Source organism: Rhincodon typus, chromosome 6, assembly GCF_021869965.1.
Source record: "Rhincodon typus isolate 14 chromosome 6, sRhiTyp1.1, whole genome shotgun sequence".
Lineage (NCBI taxonomy): Eukaryota > Metazoa > Chordata > Chondrichthyes > Orectolobiformes > Rhincodontidae > Rhincodon > Rhincodon typus.
Genome location: NC_063337.1, coordinates 51,682,273 through 51,702,522, shown reverse-complemented (window position 1 = coordinate 51,702,522; position 20,250 = coordinate 51,682,273). Strand labels below are relative to the sequence as shown.

Genomic DNA, 20,250 nt, shown 5'->3' with positions numbered 1-20,250 from the left:
GTGCAGACCAGAGGAATGTTCTTTCGTCTCTCAAGTAGTTCAGCTGTGAAGTGTACTGAATGGGGAATCTTATTCTGTAATTAATATTATTGGAGAATGACTAACTAAAATTTGATACAGATAAGAGTTTGGAACTAGAATGGGACTAGGGCAGTGATGCTGAATTAGACCCAGATGGATGATGACAAAGGGGATCTCTTGTGATGTTGGTTGTGTGACATGGCCTGTTGTTAATCCACAGTTTATCAAGGAGCTGGATATCTGAACAAACCATTGGTAATTTGAGCCTCAGGAGCAGCAAAACCTTTAGCCTTTTAGAATCTCTGAATTTAGAACTGTCCAACAATGTTACCTTCCTAGCATTGATAGTCCACCTCTGTTTCTGAGTGCTTAGGTTTTGCAGCATCTGTATAAAGGTTGCTTAATAATGGAATGTCTTTCCTACGCACTTCCTCAGGTTATTGGTTAGCCAACTGAATTGTAAGTCTCCCTTTAGTCTCCTATCTCATCAAGAAACCATCTCGGCCAAGTTGATAGGAGCTCCATCGAATACCTGAGGCATTAGCACACAGTGACAGCAGTGTGTACAATTTTCCAGGTGTACTGCAAACATTCGTCAAACCTCCTTCATCAGCACTTTCCAAACCCGTGGCACCTGTACAATTTGGAAGAACAAGGGCAGCAAATGCTGGGGAACCTTCCATGTTCTCCTTCAAATCATGCATCCTTTCAAATCATGCATCATCTTCCTTCACTGTCAGTGGATCAAAATCCTGGAACTCCCTCTCGCTTGCACCCTCACTGTGGTTTCCCCAACACCACATGGTCTACAGCAATCTAAGATGACTGATCCCTGACCAAACATTGTTTACACCTTCTCACACTGTGCTTCCTGTAAGGACTCCATTGCATTCTCCCAGTTTCTCCATTTTTGCATCTGTTCTGATCTTCTAGAGGGGTTCTTCTAGAATGTCTTCCTTTTTTCTTGAACAGAGGACACTCAACACCCCCAACCAAAATCCGTCATCAACGAAGTCCTCCATGATCGACTATTAACTGTCCTTCTGCCCTCAACCGTTACCCTCCCAGAACAATAGGTTCTTCTTGACCACTCCACCAGCCTCTGTATTCAACGGACCATTCTCCAACATTTCCTCCCGTCAGCAACAGGATGCCACAACCAAAGCAAATCTTTCCCTTCCCTCCCTTGTCAGCATTTCACAAAGATGATTCCTTCCACTACACCCTAGTCCACTCCTCTGTCACCCTAACTCTACCACAATAACCCTGTAGCCCCACACATGCTATTACAGAAGCTGTAACATTTGCCTTTTTCCTTCCCCTCTGCTCCAAGCCTGCAGACGCCTTGTAGCAACACATTGCTCATCCTTTCAATCTTGTTCACTTTATTCAGTACTCATTGTGGTCTCCCTGTTTCTCAGAACACCTCCACTATATGTAAAACGGAACAACCCAATTGCTTGCCATTTCGATACACCATCTTGTTCACATGTTAACATTTCTGAATTAGGCCAACTGCAGTTCTCCAATGCAAGTGGGAGGAGTTGTATCATTATTGTTCGCTTATTCATGTTTACGACCTTCAGGACACAAACATACTCTTCCAATTTGATTACACCTACTTCCCACCCTGCCCCCTCAATTCCCTGCATGGGTTTACTCTCAGCAGAGCTGACCTATTTTCTGTCATTCGTGCCTATAACTATTCTGTATCTATGTTGCACTCCTATAATCAATAACCCTCCCTTTATCTGTTGCTGTGTGAATCCTCACTGTCTATATTTGCCCATCCTGATTGATAACCAACCCATTCTTGTTACACATATGGTGTCTCAAGTTTTACTGAATTCATTAAGTTTCTCATCATAAGTACAAAAGAGATGATAATTTATGAACACAGTAGTTTTCAGCCTATCCATTTATGGGGTGCCACTTACTGGTCAGTTGGCTGAAGTAGTTCTGCTTTCAATCATCATCTTTGTACATTGAACTGCTAAAGCTCAGGCTTTATTAACCCTTACTGGTCACTACCCCTGAACTCTAATTGGCTTATTAGTGCATGAAAAGTTCATGGTCATGGTTTTTAGATTGGCTAGTTAGCCTGTGCCTAACTCCTGAATGCTGTCTTCATGGTCATCCTAGTGACATTACTTCCTACTGTCTCCTTTATTCTTTAAAATACGAATCTTTATCCCTTTTAACAAATTTCTTCTCAACCTGCCAATTCCGTCAATGTTTTCACAATCACTGAAGTGTTACAGCACAGAAGAAGCCATTTTGGCTTCTTATGCCTACAAATGAACATCGTCACTAAGTGCCAAACACGTATTTCCCCACACCCTTGCTGATTATTTATTTTTAAGCAAATCATCCAATGCCCTCTTAACTGCCACAACTGCACCTACCTCCTCCACATTCCTAGGCAGTGTATTCCACATCCAAACTACTCTCTGTGTCGGGAAAGTTCTTCCTCAATTCACTGTTGTTGCTTTTGCAGTTCATTTTAAATCTATGCCCTCTTGCACTTGTTTCTTTTTGAGTAGGAATAGTTTCTTCTGCTCTACTGTATCCAACCCTCCTCTGACTTTGTAAACCTCTATCAGGTCTACTCTTAGCCACCTTTTCTCTGAGGAGAGCAGTTCAAAATTCTTCATTTGTCGTTGGAGTTGAAGTTCCTCAGCTCCAGAACCATTCTAGCAAATCCAAATCTTCATACACTGTAGTGGGTTCACATCTTTCTTATTCTGTGGCATCCAGAACTCTACAAGTACTTCAGCTGAGGTCTAATAAGTGCCCCTGTTAATAAAGCAGAGGACGCTTGTGTTTTATATACTAATTTTTCTAACTGTCCTGCCACTTCCAATCATCTGTGCACTTATCCACCCAGGTCCCTCTGCTTCTTTGAATTGTAGCCCCTATTTCAGATTATCTTTGTGTTCTTCCAAGCAAAATGCATCACCTCACAATTCTCTGCACTGAAACTCATCTGCCACTGATCTGCCCATTCTGCTAACTGGTCTACATCCTTCTGGAGTTCTACACTGTCCTCCTCACAGTTTACAATTCATACATGTTTTGCATCATCTGCAAACTTAGAAATTGCCCCCTGCATATCAAGATCTAGATCATTAACTTTTATCAGGGAATGCAATAGTCCTAATACTGACCCCTGGGGAATATTATACAAACCTTTCTTCAGCCTGAAAAATATCCATTGACCATTACTCTCTGTTTCCTATAACTCAGCCAGTTTTGTACCTATGTCGCTACTGAGCCTTTTATTCCATGACCTGTAACTTTCCTCATGAGTCTATTGTGTCAAAACTTTTCCGAGATTGTGAACAATGAACAATTTGTCTCCCTTAAAGAATGTATTGTCACTTCTTAGTGATTAACTATTATTCCAAATGATTCATCTGGACAATCAAAATAATGACAAAACTCATAATGGAACCTAACTCCAATGTAATGTGAACACACCCATAGACCTGATGCTTTGTCACAAACTAAAATATTTAAGAACATTAGCTTGAGCCATATAACCAGCAAACACTACCTTTTACTTTCAACCTATTCATTTTTTCTTTGCTATAGTGTTTATAGTAACCACAATTAAACAAAATATAAATTTAGCTCCTCACTGTCTTCATCAAGTCAATTATTAATCATTGAAAGAAATAACTCAATCCTACAACTGTTCAACATTCTGTTGTCGACCCAAATAAATGCAGGACCATAATCAATTTGCTTCTGGCACAACCATGTGTTAAAAGGGTTTTGCTCCCTGAAGATTGTGTCCAATTTCACCATATGTAAGTATGCATATGAATTCCTGGTAAAGAGAATTGATTGTAAAGCATCATCAATGTTTGCTTAATCTTGCAATACATTGTTTCTTTTTGTCAACACCAACAAATTCTTAAAAACTTGAAATATTCTTTTTTTTTAAAAAAAAAACCCAGAGCTTTTTGAAAGTTCAGTTTGACTTGACTGACCAATCTGATATGTGGCTAAAGTACAACCTTAACAAAGTTGTGTTAATTTAGTTTGATGAGAACACGGGAATAGCGGGCCATGAGTCAGCCTGTCCAAATCATCTTGAAAACATTGCAACATTCATTGCACCATTTTGTAGCATCATTCTTACATCTCACTTTTCCACTTTGGTGTCTTTCTCAAACTTTGAAATATTACGGTTTGTCTCTATATCCAAATTATTAATTTAGATGTTCAACAGTTGGGGCTCCAATACCAGATGGGGTACAGCCCAACTGTTTCAAAGACCATGTTCATGATGATGAAGGCTTGAAAGATGGTAGCAGATCCACAACTGCCAAACCGTGCCCACCACACTGATTTTTAAGTGAGCTGTGACTGCGCAAGATGCCGAGGATGAGAGAGAGGCCAGTCAGCCTAATTTTGAGGCTGTTCACTCATCTTTGGCAGGCTGGCGTTGGAAACTGCAGCGAAGACAGCCAGGGATCTCTTGCAAGCCAGAGTGTTATACAGGACGGAAACAGCCCCTTTGGTCCAACCAGTTCATGCCAACCACAATCCCAAACTAAACTAGTTCCACCTGCCTGTGCATGGCCCACATCCCTCCAAATATTTCTTACTTATGTACTTCTCTAAATGGTTTTTAAATGTCGTAACTGTACCCGCATCCACCACTTCCTCTGGAAGTTCATTCCACTCATGAACCACACTCTGTGTAAGAAAAAAAATTGTCCCTCATGTTTATCTTAAATCTTTCTCCTCTCACCTTTAAAAACATGCCCCCCTAGTCTTGAAATCCCCCACCCGAGGGAAAAGATACATGCCATTCATTTTATCCATACCTCTCATGATTATGTAAACCTCTATAAGGTCACCCTTCAACCTACTATGCTCCAGTGAAGAGAGTCCCAGCCTATCCAGCCTCTGCTTAAAACTCAAACTTCCATTCCCAACACCATCCTGATAAATCACGTCAGAACCCTCTCCAGCTTAATATTATTGATTTTCTTTATGTGATGTATACAACTCCCAAGGAAAGTTCCATAACATTTAGTTAGCCAAATAATACAGTTTATCTCTCCTGGTCCTTAATCTCACATAAAGACATGGCTCAAACACTCTCTGAATCGAGCTGACCCAGCAAAGTCCACCAGTATCTGAGGGCTCCTCACCAGGCTGAGAGTTGTCCCATGCAATGTCTTACATGCATAAACCGATTAGAGCGAGACAATAGATTAAGTGATTGTAGTTCTTTAAAGTGAAAAGGTATACCTTTGACAACAAGGTGCAGGGCTGGATGAACACAGCAGGCCAAGCAGCATCACAGGAGCAGAAAGGCTGACGTTTCGGCCCTAGACCCTTCATCAGAAAAGGTTTATACCTTTGACTTGGCTGGCTTTGAGCTGAGAAAGGTCTATCTGGCTTAGTGTTGAGGCAAAGTAGAGATGACGATTTGTTCTGAAGGTAATAATCATGGTGCGTTCTCTTTGAAATCTCATTAGCACATAGCTTAATAAAAAGTAACAGATACAATTGAAAACTTAAATGCTGTCTGGAGGGATCTTGCTTCTTCATCCCATGCTCATACTGAACAAAAAAACTGCATCATATATTAGCTGTCTTCTCAAATGACCCCCTGTCCAGCTGACTAGTGACCCAAGTATGGTTTGGCTAGTGTATTCCAGATCTATTTTGGTTAGATTATGGCTAAGAATTCCTTTCATTGCTCTTTGTCTGAACTGATTGTCAATTGCTGGTTCCCTACTAATTTGAGTATGAATATTTTGTGAATTGGGAAAGGGGATTTGGTGCATTCACATTCCCCTAACGTAAATTATCTTTGGATGCCTGCAAACAGTTAAGCGTCACTCGATGGTCTTAAAATCACAGTCAATGACGGCTGCACATTTACATCACTATCTTCTGCATTTCAAGGTACCATAGTCGTGGTTTCAGACCAGTTAATTTATAACGTCATTTTGATTAATAAAGTGCTAGTCATGTCAAAATGTTTTATTGCTCTTGGTCAGAAGTTGTCATTGGAATGTGAATACTTTATCTGACAAAAAGTCAGTTAACTGTGAAAATCGGCAATGTGGTATTGGTGTTAATTTGCTTTAATAGGAGACTTCGTTGGAAACTTTCTGAATAAATGACTGCATTCTTCAAATTACTCCAACAAGCTATTCAACTAACTGTGCAAAAACAACTGTGTAACACTTAAAGAACAGTGCTACAGTATAATAAACCAGTTTGATGAAACCATTTCTAACAAAAATATAAAAGGCTGGAGAAACTCAGCAAGTCTGGCGCATCTGTGGAGAGAAAGCAGAGTCAATGTATTAGGTCCGGTGACCCTTCCTCAGAACGTTTTACTATTGAAATCATTTAACAATATTACTGATGGCTTAAAGTATAATGAGCTCTTGACATTAAACTACATTCCCAGTCAACTGGATCCTAATTCATTAGTTTATTAGGAGTTCCATGCCTAGGAAATGTGTTTAGCTTTATCCCACGTTTTTATAATTCACGTTTTCTACCTGAATTGCTCTGCCTGTAGAGCCCTTTGAGATAGACAGCTCAGCTACCCAAACTAAATAAACTTTCTAGTAGCTTCATTGCATTTTCAGTAATTAAAGATTTAGCTGTACCATATTCATTTGGCTTTGTTCCAACATTGCATAAAGATAAAGGGATACATTTACATTGTGTCAGCTTAGAATTGATTTGTTAAATGAAATGGATTTTTTTTATATTTTATGTGACAAAGCCTTTGTAGTATTCATGAGACGCTTACTGAAATATTTACTTGCAGTGAAATCCTGTAGCTGTTTCGGAGCAAACACTAGCTATTTTACACGTTATGATTTCAAGTCAGATGATGTAACATCAGTTATTGCTTCTGCTTTGCTAGTTTTTTTTTTAAAAAATTAACAAATTAGGACTGGGAAAACTAAAAGTATATGTAAAGCCTGTATTTGTATGGCACCTTTTAAAGCAGTGAGAAAAAAAATCACAAGGTGCTTCACGGATATATTGTTGAACAATATTTGACTCTGAACCACGTGGAACATTGTGACAAGATGCAAGCTTCAAGGAGTATCTTAAAGGAGACGAGCAAAGCGGCTTAAACAGGAAATTTCTGAGCTAAACATCTATACAGCTAAAGGCTCAGTGTTGGTAGTGGGCCAAAGCAAATAGTGTTTTTTAGAAGAGACTGACTCCTTGGAGGATCATAGGACTGGAGAAGCTAGAAGGCATGGTCCATAGAGGGACATAATGAGAGCATGAGATTTGAAGCATTGGCAGACCAAGAGTCAGTGTATGTCAGGGAGCACCAGTGGTGGGTGAGCAGGGCTCAATGCAAGTTAGGATTGTTTCTGTTATTGATTTAAAGCAATTTTATTTTAAGAAGCCAGTATATAATTACAGCCATAATAATAATGGGTGATTTTTATGTAGGCATTTTGGTCAATAGCTTTAATAATTTTTAAACTGGATTTCACCCGAGGAACTAAATATGGTGCTTTTTTTTTATACGTTGGAACTTCATTTTGGCATTTTCTTTTGGAAAAATATTAATTTCTTTCATGTTATATTTTGGAACATTTTTCAATTAGTCTTAAGGATGATGGAATAATTATACATACATATATGAAACATGATCCAAACTATTTGGTTTAATTCCTAATGTTATAAACCTGAAAGAGCTTGGTTACTGCGCTTTGTATGTCATTATCAGGAGATGAAATCTGTGGTGCAAATTTATTGTCATTCTAGCTTCTAACTAGAAAGGGCCAGAAAGATTAGTTGACCGGTGCTATTATTTTAAAAAGGCTGTAAGGAAAAGTCCGGGAAGTATAGACCAGTGAGCCTGATATCAGTGGTAGGTAAGTTGTTGGAGGGGGTTCTGAGGGACAGAATGTACATGCATTTGGAAAAGCAAGGACTGATTAGTGATAGTCTCTATGGCTTTGTATGTGGGAAATTGTGCCTCACTAACTGGACTGTGGTTTTTGTTTTGAAGAGGTGATAAAGAACATTGAAGGCAGAGCAGTAGATGCTGTCTATATGGACTTCAGCAAAGCATTCAACAAGGTTCTGCATAGTCAACTGGTTATTAAGTTTGATCACATGGAATCCAGGGAGCTAGCCAATTGGGTACAAAATTAGCTTGAAGATAGGAGACAGAGGGTTGAGGGTTGTTTTTAGGGCCAGAAGCCTGAGACAAGTGCAGAGTCACAAGGATCAGTGTTGGGTCCACTGCTTTTTGTCACTTATATAATTGATTTGGATGTGAACATAGGAGGTATGGTTAGTAAGTTTGCAGATGACACCAACATAGATGGTGTAGTGGACAGTGAAGAAGATTATCTCTGAGTACAATAGGACCTGAATCAGATGAGCCAATGAGCCGAGGAGTGGCAGATGAAGTTTAATTTAGATAAATGTTAGGTATTGCATTTTGTTAAGGCAAACCGGGGCAGGACTTGTAAAGTTAATGGTCGAGGCCTGAGGAGTATTGCTGAATAAAGATACCAAGGGGTGCAGGTACATAGTTTTGTGAATGTAGGCAAGGTGGTGAAGGCATTTGGTGCGCTTGCCTTCATTCGTCAGAACATTGAGTGTCAGAGTTGGGATGTCATGTTACAGCTGTACAGGACATTGAAGAGGCCACTTTTAGAATACCGTGTACAATTCTGGTCACCCTCTAGAGGAAGGATGTTGTTAAACTTGCGAGGGCGCAGAAAAGATTTATAAAGATGTTGGCTAGACTGGAGGCTTTTGAGTTGCAGGGAGAGTCTGAATATGCTGGAGCTTTCTTTCCCTGGCATGTCAGAGGCAGAGGGGTGACCTTATAGATGTATATAAAATTGTGAGGGGCATGGATAGGGTGAGTAGTCAAGGTCTTTTTCCTGGGTTGGGGGAGTCCAGAATTAGAGGGCACAAGTTTAAGGTGAGAGGGGAAAGATTTAAAAAGGACCTCAAGGGTAAATGTTTTCATGCAGAGGGTGGTGTGTGTATGGAACAAGCTGTCTGAGGAGGTTGGTATAATTACAACATTTTAGAAGGTATCTGGATGGGTAAATGAATAGAAAGGGTTTAGAGGGATATGGGCCAAATGCTAGCCGATGGGACTAGGTCTGATTATAATGTCTGGTTGGCGTGCATGAGTTGGACCAAAGGGTCTGTGTCTGTGGTATATGACTCTATGGTTGGGATATCTGAAGCAACTCAAAATTTTGAACACCTGCTCTGAGTTAAGAGGTCTCAGGAAATACTAAATTATAAATAACCATTGCTCAATTTATCACAACCTGTTTTCTGTTGTTCAGTATTATTTACTTTTGACGCAGGAAAGGGAAAATCCTGAAAGGATAGCACTATGCCTAAAGATGTTTATTCCAGTGCATTTGTGGACTTGGATGACAAGAATCCAACTAGGTTTGTTATTGCATTTGGATGGGCTGCGTCCCAACATTTTTTTTAAAAGCACAGAGTGTACTATTTATCTGATTTATAACTTGAGACTGGATATGTCATCTATACTAGCTCATATTTTGGAATGTGACTTTAAAGATAATGTCATAGTATGACATGTGAAAAAAATCACATGAAACGCACCATGTGAATAAAACACATCACCATGTATGGGGTTGTAAAATTGTCAGAGAAATTATCTTCTTTTTAGGTTGAGTGGGAAAATGTGCATCATTGTTCTGGCTCGTATTAGAAGCATTACAAGTCTAGACAATTTGTTCATTCTGGAACTTAATCAGAATGAATTTGTCTGAATCAGTAATTTTGTATAGTTTTAAGTTTTGGTGACTTCAGTTCACTTGCTCATAGAGTACAAAATAATGTGTTAGTTGAAGTTTCTGCTGTAACTATGACAACTATCCATCAGCTGACATGATGGTTCAGGCTCTTTTGCTACTCTTGTATCAGAAATAGCAAAATATTGATTCACTGTTACGGGGGTGTTATTGGTAACGAAACACATCTGTTATTTTCATTGTATCCTAATTTCTATACCAGTTCTGGATACTAAACTTGTTCGACATCCGAGTGCTATTTGTCATTCCTAAAGGCTGTCCTCATTCACACATTCCTCCAGAAACTTTATCCACTTTTCTTCTGCAATCTCATCCAGCTGAGTTTACCATGGCAGCCAACAGCAAGTCTGTTATACCTCAGCGACAGAACTTGCATCACAGCTTCTCTGCAGCATAGTTTGTGCACCATCTTTCTTTATTTCAACATCCTCCCACATTCACTTCAAAAGGCTTTCCTAAGTGCACGATTTTGATATCTTGGGTAATGTCACTATGCTACTTATCCAGAATCGAAGGCTAATATTCTGTTGACATGCGTTCAAATCCCATCATGGTAGATAGTGAAATTTGAATGCAATAAAATCTGGAATTAAAAGCCAGCCTAATTGCGACCATGTAACCATTGTTGTAAAAAGCTTTCTGATTCACTAACGTTCTTGAGGAAGGAAATCTGCCACACTTACCTGGTCTGGCCTGCTTGTGTCTGCAGACTCTCAGCATTGTGGGTGATGCTTAACTTTCCTCTTGGCAACTAGGGATGGGCAATAAATGCTGACCCCACGAGTGACATCCACATCCAATCTGCAACGAAAGATTTCAATCACTTCCATATGTCCTTCCTAGTTTTGTTCAACTTTCTTCTTCCCCATTTTGTTTTCAAAAGAAAGGAATTTCAGTAGAAAATGGAATTTTGTATCATATGGAGTAATTAGTGTGAATAGTTTGAATCTATTTAACGGAAAACTAGCTAAATTCATGAGCGAGAAATGATTGGAAGGATGTGTTGATATGTGAAAGGAGGAGACCTGTGCAGAGGTACTCTGGTTGAATCAAATGGCTGGTTTCTGAGTTGCTAGTTGTATTTAATGCTGTGTTAACAATGCTATGATTGCGCAAAGTAGTTGTTTTATTGCTGACTGTCTTTCAGAGAAAATTCCTGCATAACGTACTCAGTGAGCCTCGCCCTGATATCAAACCAATTATTATATCCATAATCAGTTCCTATCTATCAATTTACTTCCATTCAAGATAATGACTCACACTGCTCATTTTTTTTTTTGAAACTTTAAAGCACTGCACTAACATAAAGGTGAGCTGCTTTGCATGAACACTAAGCTGGAAACAAAATTATACACGCTGCTGTGGCTGAACATTTGTTATAATGACGAGTGAATTTGGAAGCAGGTTGTTCTCTCTTCCCCTCCCACTCCGCAAACCCCACCGCATTTCTATTTTCTATTTTCTATTCCCTTAGAGTGCCTAAAACGAGGTCCTCTAATGGTTTAACTGGATAAGGTGCTCTTATGATGTCCATCATGCTCACTCACTGTTTAGACTTCAGATTAATGGTCTGTGACAAGACATAGGTTTTAGTTTCTTATGATAATTCTGACAGCAGTCCTTTCATTAAAATTAACTTGTCCTATTACAATTCATCAGACTTGTTAGCAAAATTGAAACAGATGGGATTCGATGGACAGTAGGCAGTGTGAGTACAAAATTGCCCAAACAATCAAAAACAGTTGTGAATTATTGTTCTTCGGACTAGAGCAGGATCTCCCCAGGTTCAATGCTATGATCACTGGTTTTGATGGGCATTAATGACTTGGACTTGAAGACTGTTTTTGAAATTTGCAGATGACAAAACTTGGAAATGTACTAACAGTGAGAAATACAATGAACTTCTGGTGGGCATGTTTAGAGGAAGAGGTAGACGCATGAGAGATGATCCATTTTTAAGGGAAGAATTAGGAGGGGCCATACATAAAAAAAAAATGGCAAATTTAAAATTTGCCACAGGGGAGAGAGACAAATATTTGTGCACAAGTACTTGAAAGTAGTAGTTCAGATTTACAAGGCACCAAATGAAATCTATTGGATGAAGAGTTTCATAAATGGAAGCATAAAACACAAAGGCCAGCAGATTAAGCTAAACCTGCACACCACACAACACAACACAACACAAGGTTGACACCCTTTATATATTTTTTACAATTCAGGGCACCACAATTGGGAAGGATGTGGGGAAGGCTTTTGAGAAGGTACAGTTAGCAATTTGCTGGCATAGTTCCAGAGACAAGGGATGATAAATGCATGGAAAGACTGCAGAAGCTGGGATAGGTCTCCTTAGAACAGAGGAGGTCAAGAGAAGATGTGACAGATCTTTAAAAGTATGAAAGGTTTAGATAGAACAAACAAAGAAAAATTATTTCCAATGACTGAAGTGTCAGTAATGAGAGGATGTGAATTTAAGGTGATTGGAACTTCATGTGGTAAGTTTAATGGCTATTGCTTAAACGGAAAGGTTTTCATCAGATGTTGCACAAGTAAGGCGAGTTGGAGTATGCAATGTCCAAATGCATTTCTGTAAACAATCGCCAAAAGAATCAGAGGTGATTTAAGGAAATCTCCCACAATCAATGGTTAGAATTTGAAATGTATTGCCGACAGAGTGGTGAATAGAATTTTTTGTTTTAAATTTCATTCATGGGACGTGGGCATCAATGGCTAGCCTTTTTGCCTGCTCCCGGTTGCCTTGAAGGTGGTGGTGAGCTGCTGCAATCCATCTGCTGTAGGTAGACCCACAAAGGCATTAGGGAGGGAATTCCACAATTTTGACCTAGCGACAATGAAGGTATAGTGACATGTTTCCAAGTCAAGGTGGTGAGTAGCTTGGAGGGGAGCTTGCAGGTAGTGAAGTACTGGCTGCCCTTGGTCTTCCAGATGGAAGTGCTTGTGCGTTTGGAAGGTGCTCCCTCAGGATCATTGGTGAATATCTAATGGATCTTGTAGATAGTTCATGCTGCTGCTACTGAGCATCAGTGGTGGAGGGAATGGATACATTTTGGATGAAGCATCTGCTTTGTCCTGGATGGCGTCAAGCTTCTTGAGTGTTGTTAGAGCTGCAGACATCCAGGCAAATGAGGAGTATTCCACCTCATTTCTAACTTGTGCCTTGTAGATGGTGGACAGGCTGTGGAGAATCGGGAGATGAGTTACTCGCCGCAGTATTCCTAGTATTCCTCTGATCTGCACTTGTAGCTGTTGTATTTGCGGCACATTCAGGTTCTGGTTAATGGTAACCTCCAGACTATTGATACCCAGGGATTCAATGATGGTAACACTATTGAATGTCAAGGGACGGTAGGTAGAATGTCTGTCTGTTATTGGAGACAGTCATTGCCCGGTATTTGTATAATATAAATGTTACTTGCCACTTGTCAGCCCAAGTCTGGATTTTGTCCAGGTCTTGTTGCATTTGAACATGGACTGCTCAAATATCTGAGGAGTCGTGAATGAAGTTGAATATTGTGCAGTCATTGGCGAACATCCCCACTTCTGACCTAATGATGGAGAGAAGGTGATGAAGCAGCTGAAAATAGTTAGGCCCAGGACACTACCCTGAGGATCTCCTGCACAGATGTCCTGGAACTGAGATGACTGACATCAACTGCAATCACCTTCCTATGTGCCAGGTATGACACTAATCAGCAGAGAGTTTGCCCTGATTCCCAATGATTCCAGTTTTGTTAAGGTTCCTTGATGTCACATTTGGTTCAATGTGGCCTTGGTATCAAGGGCAGTCACATCTCAGCCAGACCCAGGTGCAGAATGCAAGTTTCCTTTCCAGAGGGATATTAGTGAGCCAGGTGAATTTTTCCCACAATTGGTTTCACAGTCTTCATTAGAATCTTAGCGAATTCAAATTCCACCATCTTTCCATGGCAGGATTCAAACCAGTGTCCCCTGGACGTTAGCTCTGTTTCTGGATTAATAATCAAGCAATAATATCGCTTGCGGTCGTGTCCCCTTTGATTCAGTCATAGCCTTCAAAGGAAATTGAATAAATGCTTGAAGCAGGGATTATTTGTATATGGGAAAGAAGGAAGTTTAATGAACTGGAAGATTCTTCAAAAGAACTGGCACGGACTGGGCCAAGATGGCCTCCTGTGCTGTACAGTTAATTGACTTCATGTAATGTTTCTAAACAGTATAATTCTAGTTTAATGTTTGCTCCTTGGTTTGGAAACACAAAACTAAGTTCAGACATTTCAAACAGATTAGAGGTGATTCAGAATCTTAGTAAACCATGCTATTAGTTTTGAATCAGGAGGAAATTGATAAATAATTGCTCACATGTCGGGCCAATACAGTATCACACCAGTTAATCCTATAAATGCAAATATTGTTTCTTTATGTTCAGAAGTATAAGATACTACTATTTTATTTAAACTGGAATTTCTCCATTTGTGCTTCCCTGCCTGTTTTCTGTTTCAAATTGACGGTGCCTTATTTGTCAATGTTTATTGCCCTATTTACATGTCACAGGCTCACGGAGTTAATTTTCTTGCTTATGTTACTCACTCCTAACTGTGATTGTAACTCCACCCTTGCCTGTGTAGTTTCCCAGGATTACGATGTGGCGGGGCTTGTTTTCTTGCAGTGAGGTCACTGGAAAGGCTGCATGCTCGAGGTTACAATAATTTGAACCCGCCCCCAATTCCTGTGCAGACAGACAGTGCTTAACAAAAACAAAGGTCTTACAATGTTTTGCTTCTGGATCTTTTCCACTCACTTCTGGCTTTTGCATGCCATGTACTTGATAACACACACTGAACAAGGAAGAATAGGGTGAGTGTTTACCGCCGAGATGTTTGATACTTAACTGTTAGCCGGTGGACTATTAGGTGACTGGAAACAGATCATAGGGCATTTTTTGCATTGAACTGTCATTGCATAAGGGATTGAAGTCAATGCACATTAGTTAAAAACCAAGAAGTTGGGGAGTAAAGCTAACTATCATATGGACTCTTGTAGCCTTGTGCTCGTGTGTCAAGAAAATTTATATTTTTGTTCATTGCTACTCAGTGACCACATGAATTGAAATAATAGTTTGAAGCTATGGGAAGAGATTTCAAGGTTTTTGTATGTATGTTTATCATTAGGGAGTGTGTGGGGTTCATGTGGTGTAAGAGGATTAAAATATACAAAATAGGAGCAGAAGTGGACTATTCAGCCCATCATATCCGCTCCTCTATTGAATGCAATCTGAGCTGATCTTCAATGTCAACTCAACTTTCCCAGTCTCACCCCATATCCCTTTGATTCCAAAAGACTAAAAGTCTGTGTCTCACCATCAAATATATTCAATGGTGAGGCATCCAAAACCCTCATGCAGAGAATTCCAAAGATTTTTAGCCTGACTGAAGAAGTTTCCTCCTAATCTCAGTCTTAACTGAGACTCTCTTCATGTGTTCTAAATTTCTCAGCCAGGCAAACAACTGTGTCGACCTTGTAAGCCCCTTTCAGAAATGTGTACGTTTCAATGAGATCACCTCTCATTCTTCTAAACTCCAGAGAATATAAACCCCATTTATTTCAGCCTATCAGTTTATGACACCCTGTCATCACTGGACCACTATACATTCAGTAAATATAGCATCTCAAAGTGCACACAGTACTCCAGCTTGGTCTCACCATAATGCTGTAGAATTGTCGCAAAACTGCCATATTTTCCAATTCTAATATAATGATGGTCAGCATGTAATTGCTCCCTTAAATTGTTTGCTGTACCTGCATGCTAACTTGCGCAACCCTCTGGCTTTGACCAGGTTTCGTACCTTTTTCTTGTTTACAACTATAGCGAATAGCTCAACACGTCACCATGTAATGTTTATCTGCCACTGTATTTTACTCACTCTTATCTATCTATATCTCTTTGTAGCTTTGTCTTCCTCACAGCTTGCAATATACTGTGCTTTTTACCATCAGATAACTTCAACAAAAGTGAGTAATGTATTTAAGTCATTACATAGTATAAATAGTTGAGTGGACATTTTCCAGTACTCATAGGCAGTCAACATGGAGAATTCCCTGTTTAACCCCATGCTTTGCTGGTAATGCTTGTTGGCAGCCCTTCAGAGTGGAAAGCTGTTTCAGCTGGTGTACCTAAAAAAACAAAAAAGTGTACTTGGGACAGAACTTGGATATTGCTCCTCTTGGGTTACAATGTGAAAATATTGGACAAAATAAACATAACAAAAGAAGTCGTATTGGAGCAGCTGGAATCCTGGACAGGGCTGGATGGATTGTTATAACACGATGTAGAGCTGGATGAACACAGCAGGCCAAGCAGCATCAGAGGAGCAGGAAGGCTGACGTTTCGGGCCTAGACCCTTCTTCAGAAATGGAGGAGGGGAAGGGGGATCTGAAATAAATAGAGAGAGAGGGGGAGGCAGATAGAAGATGGATAGAGGAGAAGATAGGTGGAGAGGAGACAGACCGGTCAAAGGGGCAGGGATGGAGCCAGTAAAGGTGAGTGTAGATGGGGAGGTAGGGAGGAGATAGGTCAGTCTGGGGAGGACGGACAGGTCAAGGGGGCGGGATGAGGTTAGTAGGTAGGAGATGGGGGGTGGGGCTTGAGGTGGGATGAGGGGATTGTTGGGAGGAAGGACAGGTTAGGGAGGCAGGGAAGAGCTGGGCTGGTTTTGGGATGCGGTCGGGGGAGGGGAGATTTTGAAGCTTGTGAAGTCCACATTGATACCATTGGGCTGCAGGGTTCCCAAGCGGAATATGAGTTGCTGTTCCTGCAACCTTCGGGTAGCATCGTTGTGGCACTGCAGGAGGCCCAGGATGGACAGGTCGTCTGCGGAATGGGAGGGGGAGTTGAAATGGTTCACGACTGGGAGGTGCAGTTGTTTAGTGCGAACCGAGCGTAGGTGTTCTGCAAAGCGGTCCCCAAGCCTTCGCTTGGTTTCCCCGATGTAGAGGAGGCTACAACGGGAACAGCGGATGCAGTATACCACATTAGCAGATGTGCAGGTGAACATCTGGGATGGGGATGGGGGTGAGGGGGGTGGTGTAGGGGCAGGTGTAGCACTTCCTGCGGTTGTAGGGAAAAGTGCCGGGTGAGGTGGGGCTGGAGGAGAGTGTGGAGCAGACAAGGGAGTCATGGAGAGAGTGGTCCATCCGGAAAGCAGATAAGGGTGGGGAGGGAAAAATGTCTTTGGTGGGTTGGATTGCAGATGGCGGAAGTGTCGGAGGATGATGCGTTGGATCCGGAGGTTGGTGGGGTGGTACGTGAGGACGAGGGGGATTCTGTTTGTTTGGGTGGTTGTTGCGGGGAGGGGGTGTGAGGGATGAGTTGCGGGAAATGCAGGAGACACAGTCGAGGGCGTTCTCGACCACTGAGTGGGGGGGGATGTTGCGGTCCATGAAAAACGAGGACATCTGAGATGTACGGGAGTGGAATGCCTCATCCTGGGAGCAGATGCGGCGGAGGCGAAGGAATTGGGAATAGGGGATGGCATTTTTGCAGGAAGGTAGGTGGGAGGAGGTATAGTCTCGGTAGCTGTGGGAGTCGGTGGGCTTGAAATGGATATCGGTTTCTAGGTGGTTGCTGGAGATGGAGACAGAGAGGTCCAGGAAGGAGACAGGTATTAGAGATGGTCCAGGTGAACTTAAGGTTGGGGTGGAAGGTGTTGGTGAAGTGGATGAACTGTTCGAGCTCCTCGTGGGTGCACGAGGCGGCACTGATACAGTCATCAATGTAACGGAGGAAGAGGTGGGGTTTAGGGCCAGTGTAGCAACGGAAGAGGGATTGTTCCACGTAACCTACAAAGAGGCAGGCATAGCTTGGGCCCATGCGGGTACCCATGGCCACCCCCTTTGTCTGTAGGAAGTGGGATTGTTCCCTAGGATGCTGAAGGAGGTCAGGGAGGAAATAACAGGTGCTGAGGATTATTTTCTAATCTTCACCAGAGGACTGGAAGAATACAAATGTGGTTCTGTTGCTTAAAAAAGGGTACAAAAAGAAATGCCAAACAATTTATAGGCCAGTTATCCTTCAGTGGTGGGCAAATTGTTTAGAAGTTTGATTAAACCATTAGTAAGAAAGGTATGGTCTAGTCAGAGATAGTCAGCATGGCTTTGTGAAGGGAAGATCATGCCTTCAAAATTTGATTGAGTTCTTTGAAGAAGTGATGAGGAGGATTGATGAGGGTGGTGCAGTGGACATTGTCTACATAGATTTAAGTAAGGCATTTGACAAGCTCCCAACTGGCAGACTGGTCAAAAAGTAAAAACGCCACGGGATGCAGGGTATCCAAAGTTGGCTTAATAACAGGGAACAAAAAGGGAATGGTTGTTGGCTGCCCTTGAGAATGGAAAGCTGTTTCAATTAGTGTTCCACAGGGCTTGATGTTGGGACCCTGTTGTTTGTTTTTACACATTAACATTTTGGACTTGAACCTGGGGGGTACATTTGAGAAATTTGCAAATGTCACAAAATTTGGCCACGTACTGGATAGTGTAGAGGATAGATAGCTGTAAGCTCCAAAATTACATGGATGTGTTGGTGGAATGAGCAGAAAAGTGGCAGGGGGAGTTCACCCCTGATAAGTGAGAGGTAGACTGATCCTTTATCCATGCTAATATATCCTCCCACCCCTGGCAAACCTTATGATCCCTGATTGATAGTCGCTTAATAAATTTATAAATGAGGTTTCGATAAGCACCAGGAAATCAAACGTAAGGCTTGAGGATACTGGCATGTTATGACTGTTTTGCTTCTTGGTTATGGAATTGGGAAGTGTGTACAGCAGCTATGAATTGCAGTGTGTTTCATTTTGGGTCAGGGCTTTCGGATCTAAAGCAAGGGATGGTCAGGAACTACATGATTAAAATGTAAAGGATTTGGGTCACACAAGAAAAGATGCATTCATGTAAAACAAATAAAAATGAATTGGGGGTTTTGAGTTAAGATTTGTCATTCAGAGGCCCCGACTAGAAAATACACATCCGTAGATGTCAAGTAAGGAAATAGTTGAGCTCTTTATGGAACTCCTTCCATGTTTAAACAGTTCGGAAACAAAGGTGATTATTTGGGCAAGGCCAGAGGGCTATCGGTTACATGGTGCCATGTCTCAGAGTCCGTTCCACTGTAAAAGAAGAGAATAATAAATACAAGTGCACTTGAAGAGCACATATTATTTCCATTGCCCTAAGATGAGTTTTTTACTACAAGGAATAAGACAGCTTATTTTTGTTTAACCTTTGTAGCAATGTAGTCAATACAGATAAAATTTTGCGATATGAAAAGAATAGTTTGATTTTTGAGCTTGTAAAACTACAATAATACAGTTTTATTATGGATGTTTATTTGTGTTTTATATAACTTGGTTCAGATAAAGAGTCAGATTTTTCATTTCTAAATCATAAATGGGTGTACTCAGCCTTTCAGATTTTATTTGATTAACACAAGTGCCAGAAAGAGTCAATGCCAAGTTCCTGAAGGTGACTTCCAGTCCTGACTGTGATTTGCTTTAGTGGATTTTCACTAATGTATGATCTTTTTGACTTTGTTTGTGTTGAAGTCCAGCATATGAAAGATGTTAGAGACTGTCATTGCCGTGTAAGTTAGTATGCAAAGTTTAGAGATCATTTAAATATCTGTAACTGTGTTTATTTTAAAGTACAACGTTATTCAAAATGGATCACTTTTTAAGCCAAAATGAATTATCACCACTCATGGAATAAGCATCGACTCTTTACCTTGGCAAAAATGTGATTTGCTAAAATAAAACAAAGAACTGCAGATGCTGAAGATCTGAAACAAGAACAGAAATTGCTGGGGAAAACTCGGCAGGCCTGGCACCATCCGTGGAGCAAAAACTGAGTTAATGTTTCGAGTCCGCTGACCCTTGTTCAAAACCGGTCTCTGGACTTGAAACATTAATTCTGCTTTCTCTCCACAGATGCTGATTTCTCCAACAATTTCTGTACTTGTATGTGATTTCACTAACTGCCCTCTGAAATGGCCAGTCAGTGCTTGGGCACCCAAGGAGGGCCAACAAATGCCAGCCTTGCCAGTGACACCCAAATCCCATGCAGGAATAAAAGCAAGGGCGTGTGTTCTCAAGACAATAATTCTATTAAGTGGTCACCAGGTAGAAGAAAAATAAATTTTGCTATATTTTTGTGCTAGATGGATTGGATGCACAGTTTGACTTAGAGCATAATTAACATTGACCTGCCATGTATTTATGGCTCTCAAGGATTGAGAGACCACAAACCTGGCTTACTAAATCTCATCAGAGATAGTAGGAACTGCAGATGCTGGAGAATCCGAGACAACAAGGTGCAGGGCTGGATGAACACAGCAGGCCAAGCAGCA

The 20,250-nt window shown here is 41.0% G+C and overlaps 1 long non-coding RNA gene across 1 annotated transcript in view; it reads left to right on the top strand.

Annotated features, from left to right (window-relative positions):
- The first annotated feature begins 14,595 nt into the window (after positions 1-14,595).
- Positions 14,596-20,250, top strand: part of LOC125483317 — an 87,793-nt gene continuing 82,138 nt past the window's right edge. Inside the window, exons 1-2 of the long non-coding RNA XR_007262267.1 lie at positions 14,596-14,708; positions 15,802-15,863. This is a non-coding gene — a long non-coding RNA (uncharacterized LOC125483317). The remainder of the gene's footprint in view (positions 14,709-15,801; positions 15,864-20,250) is intronic.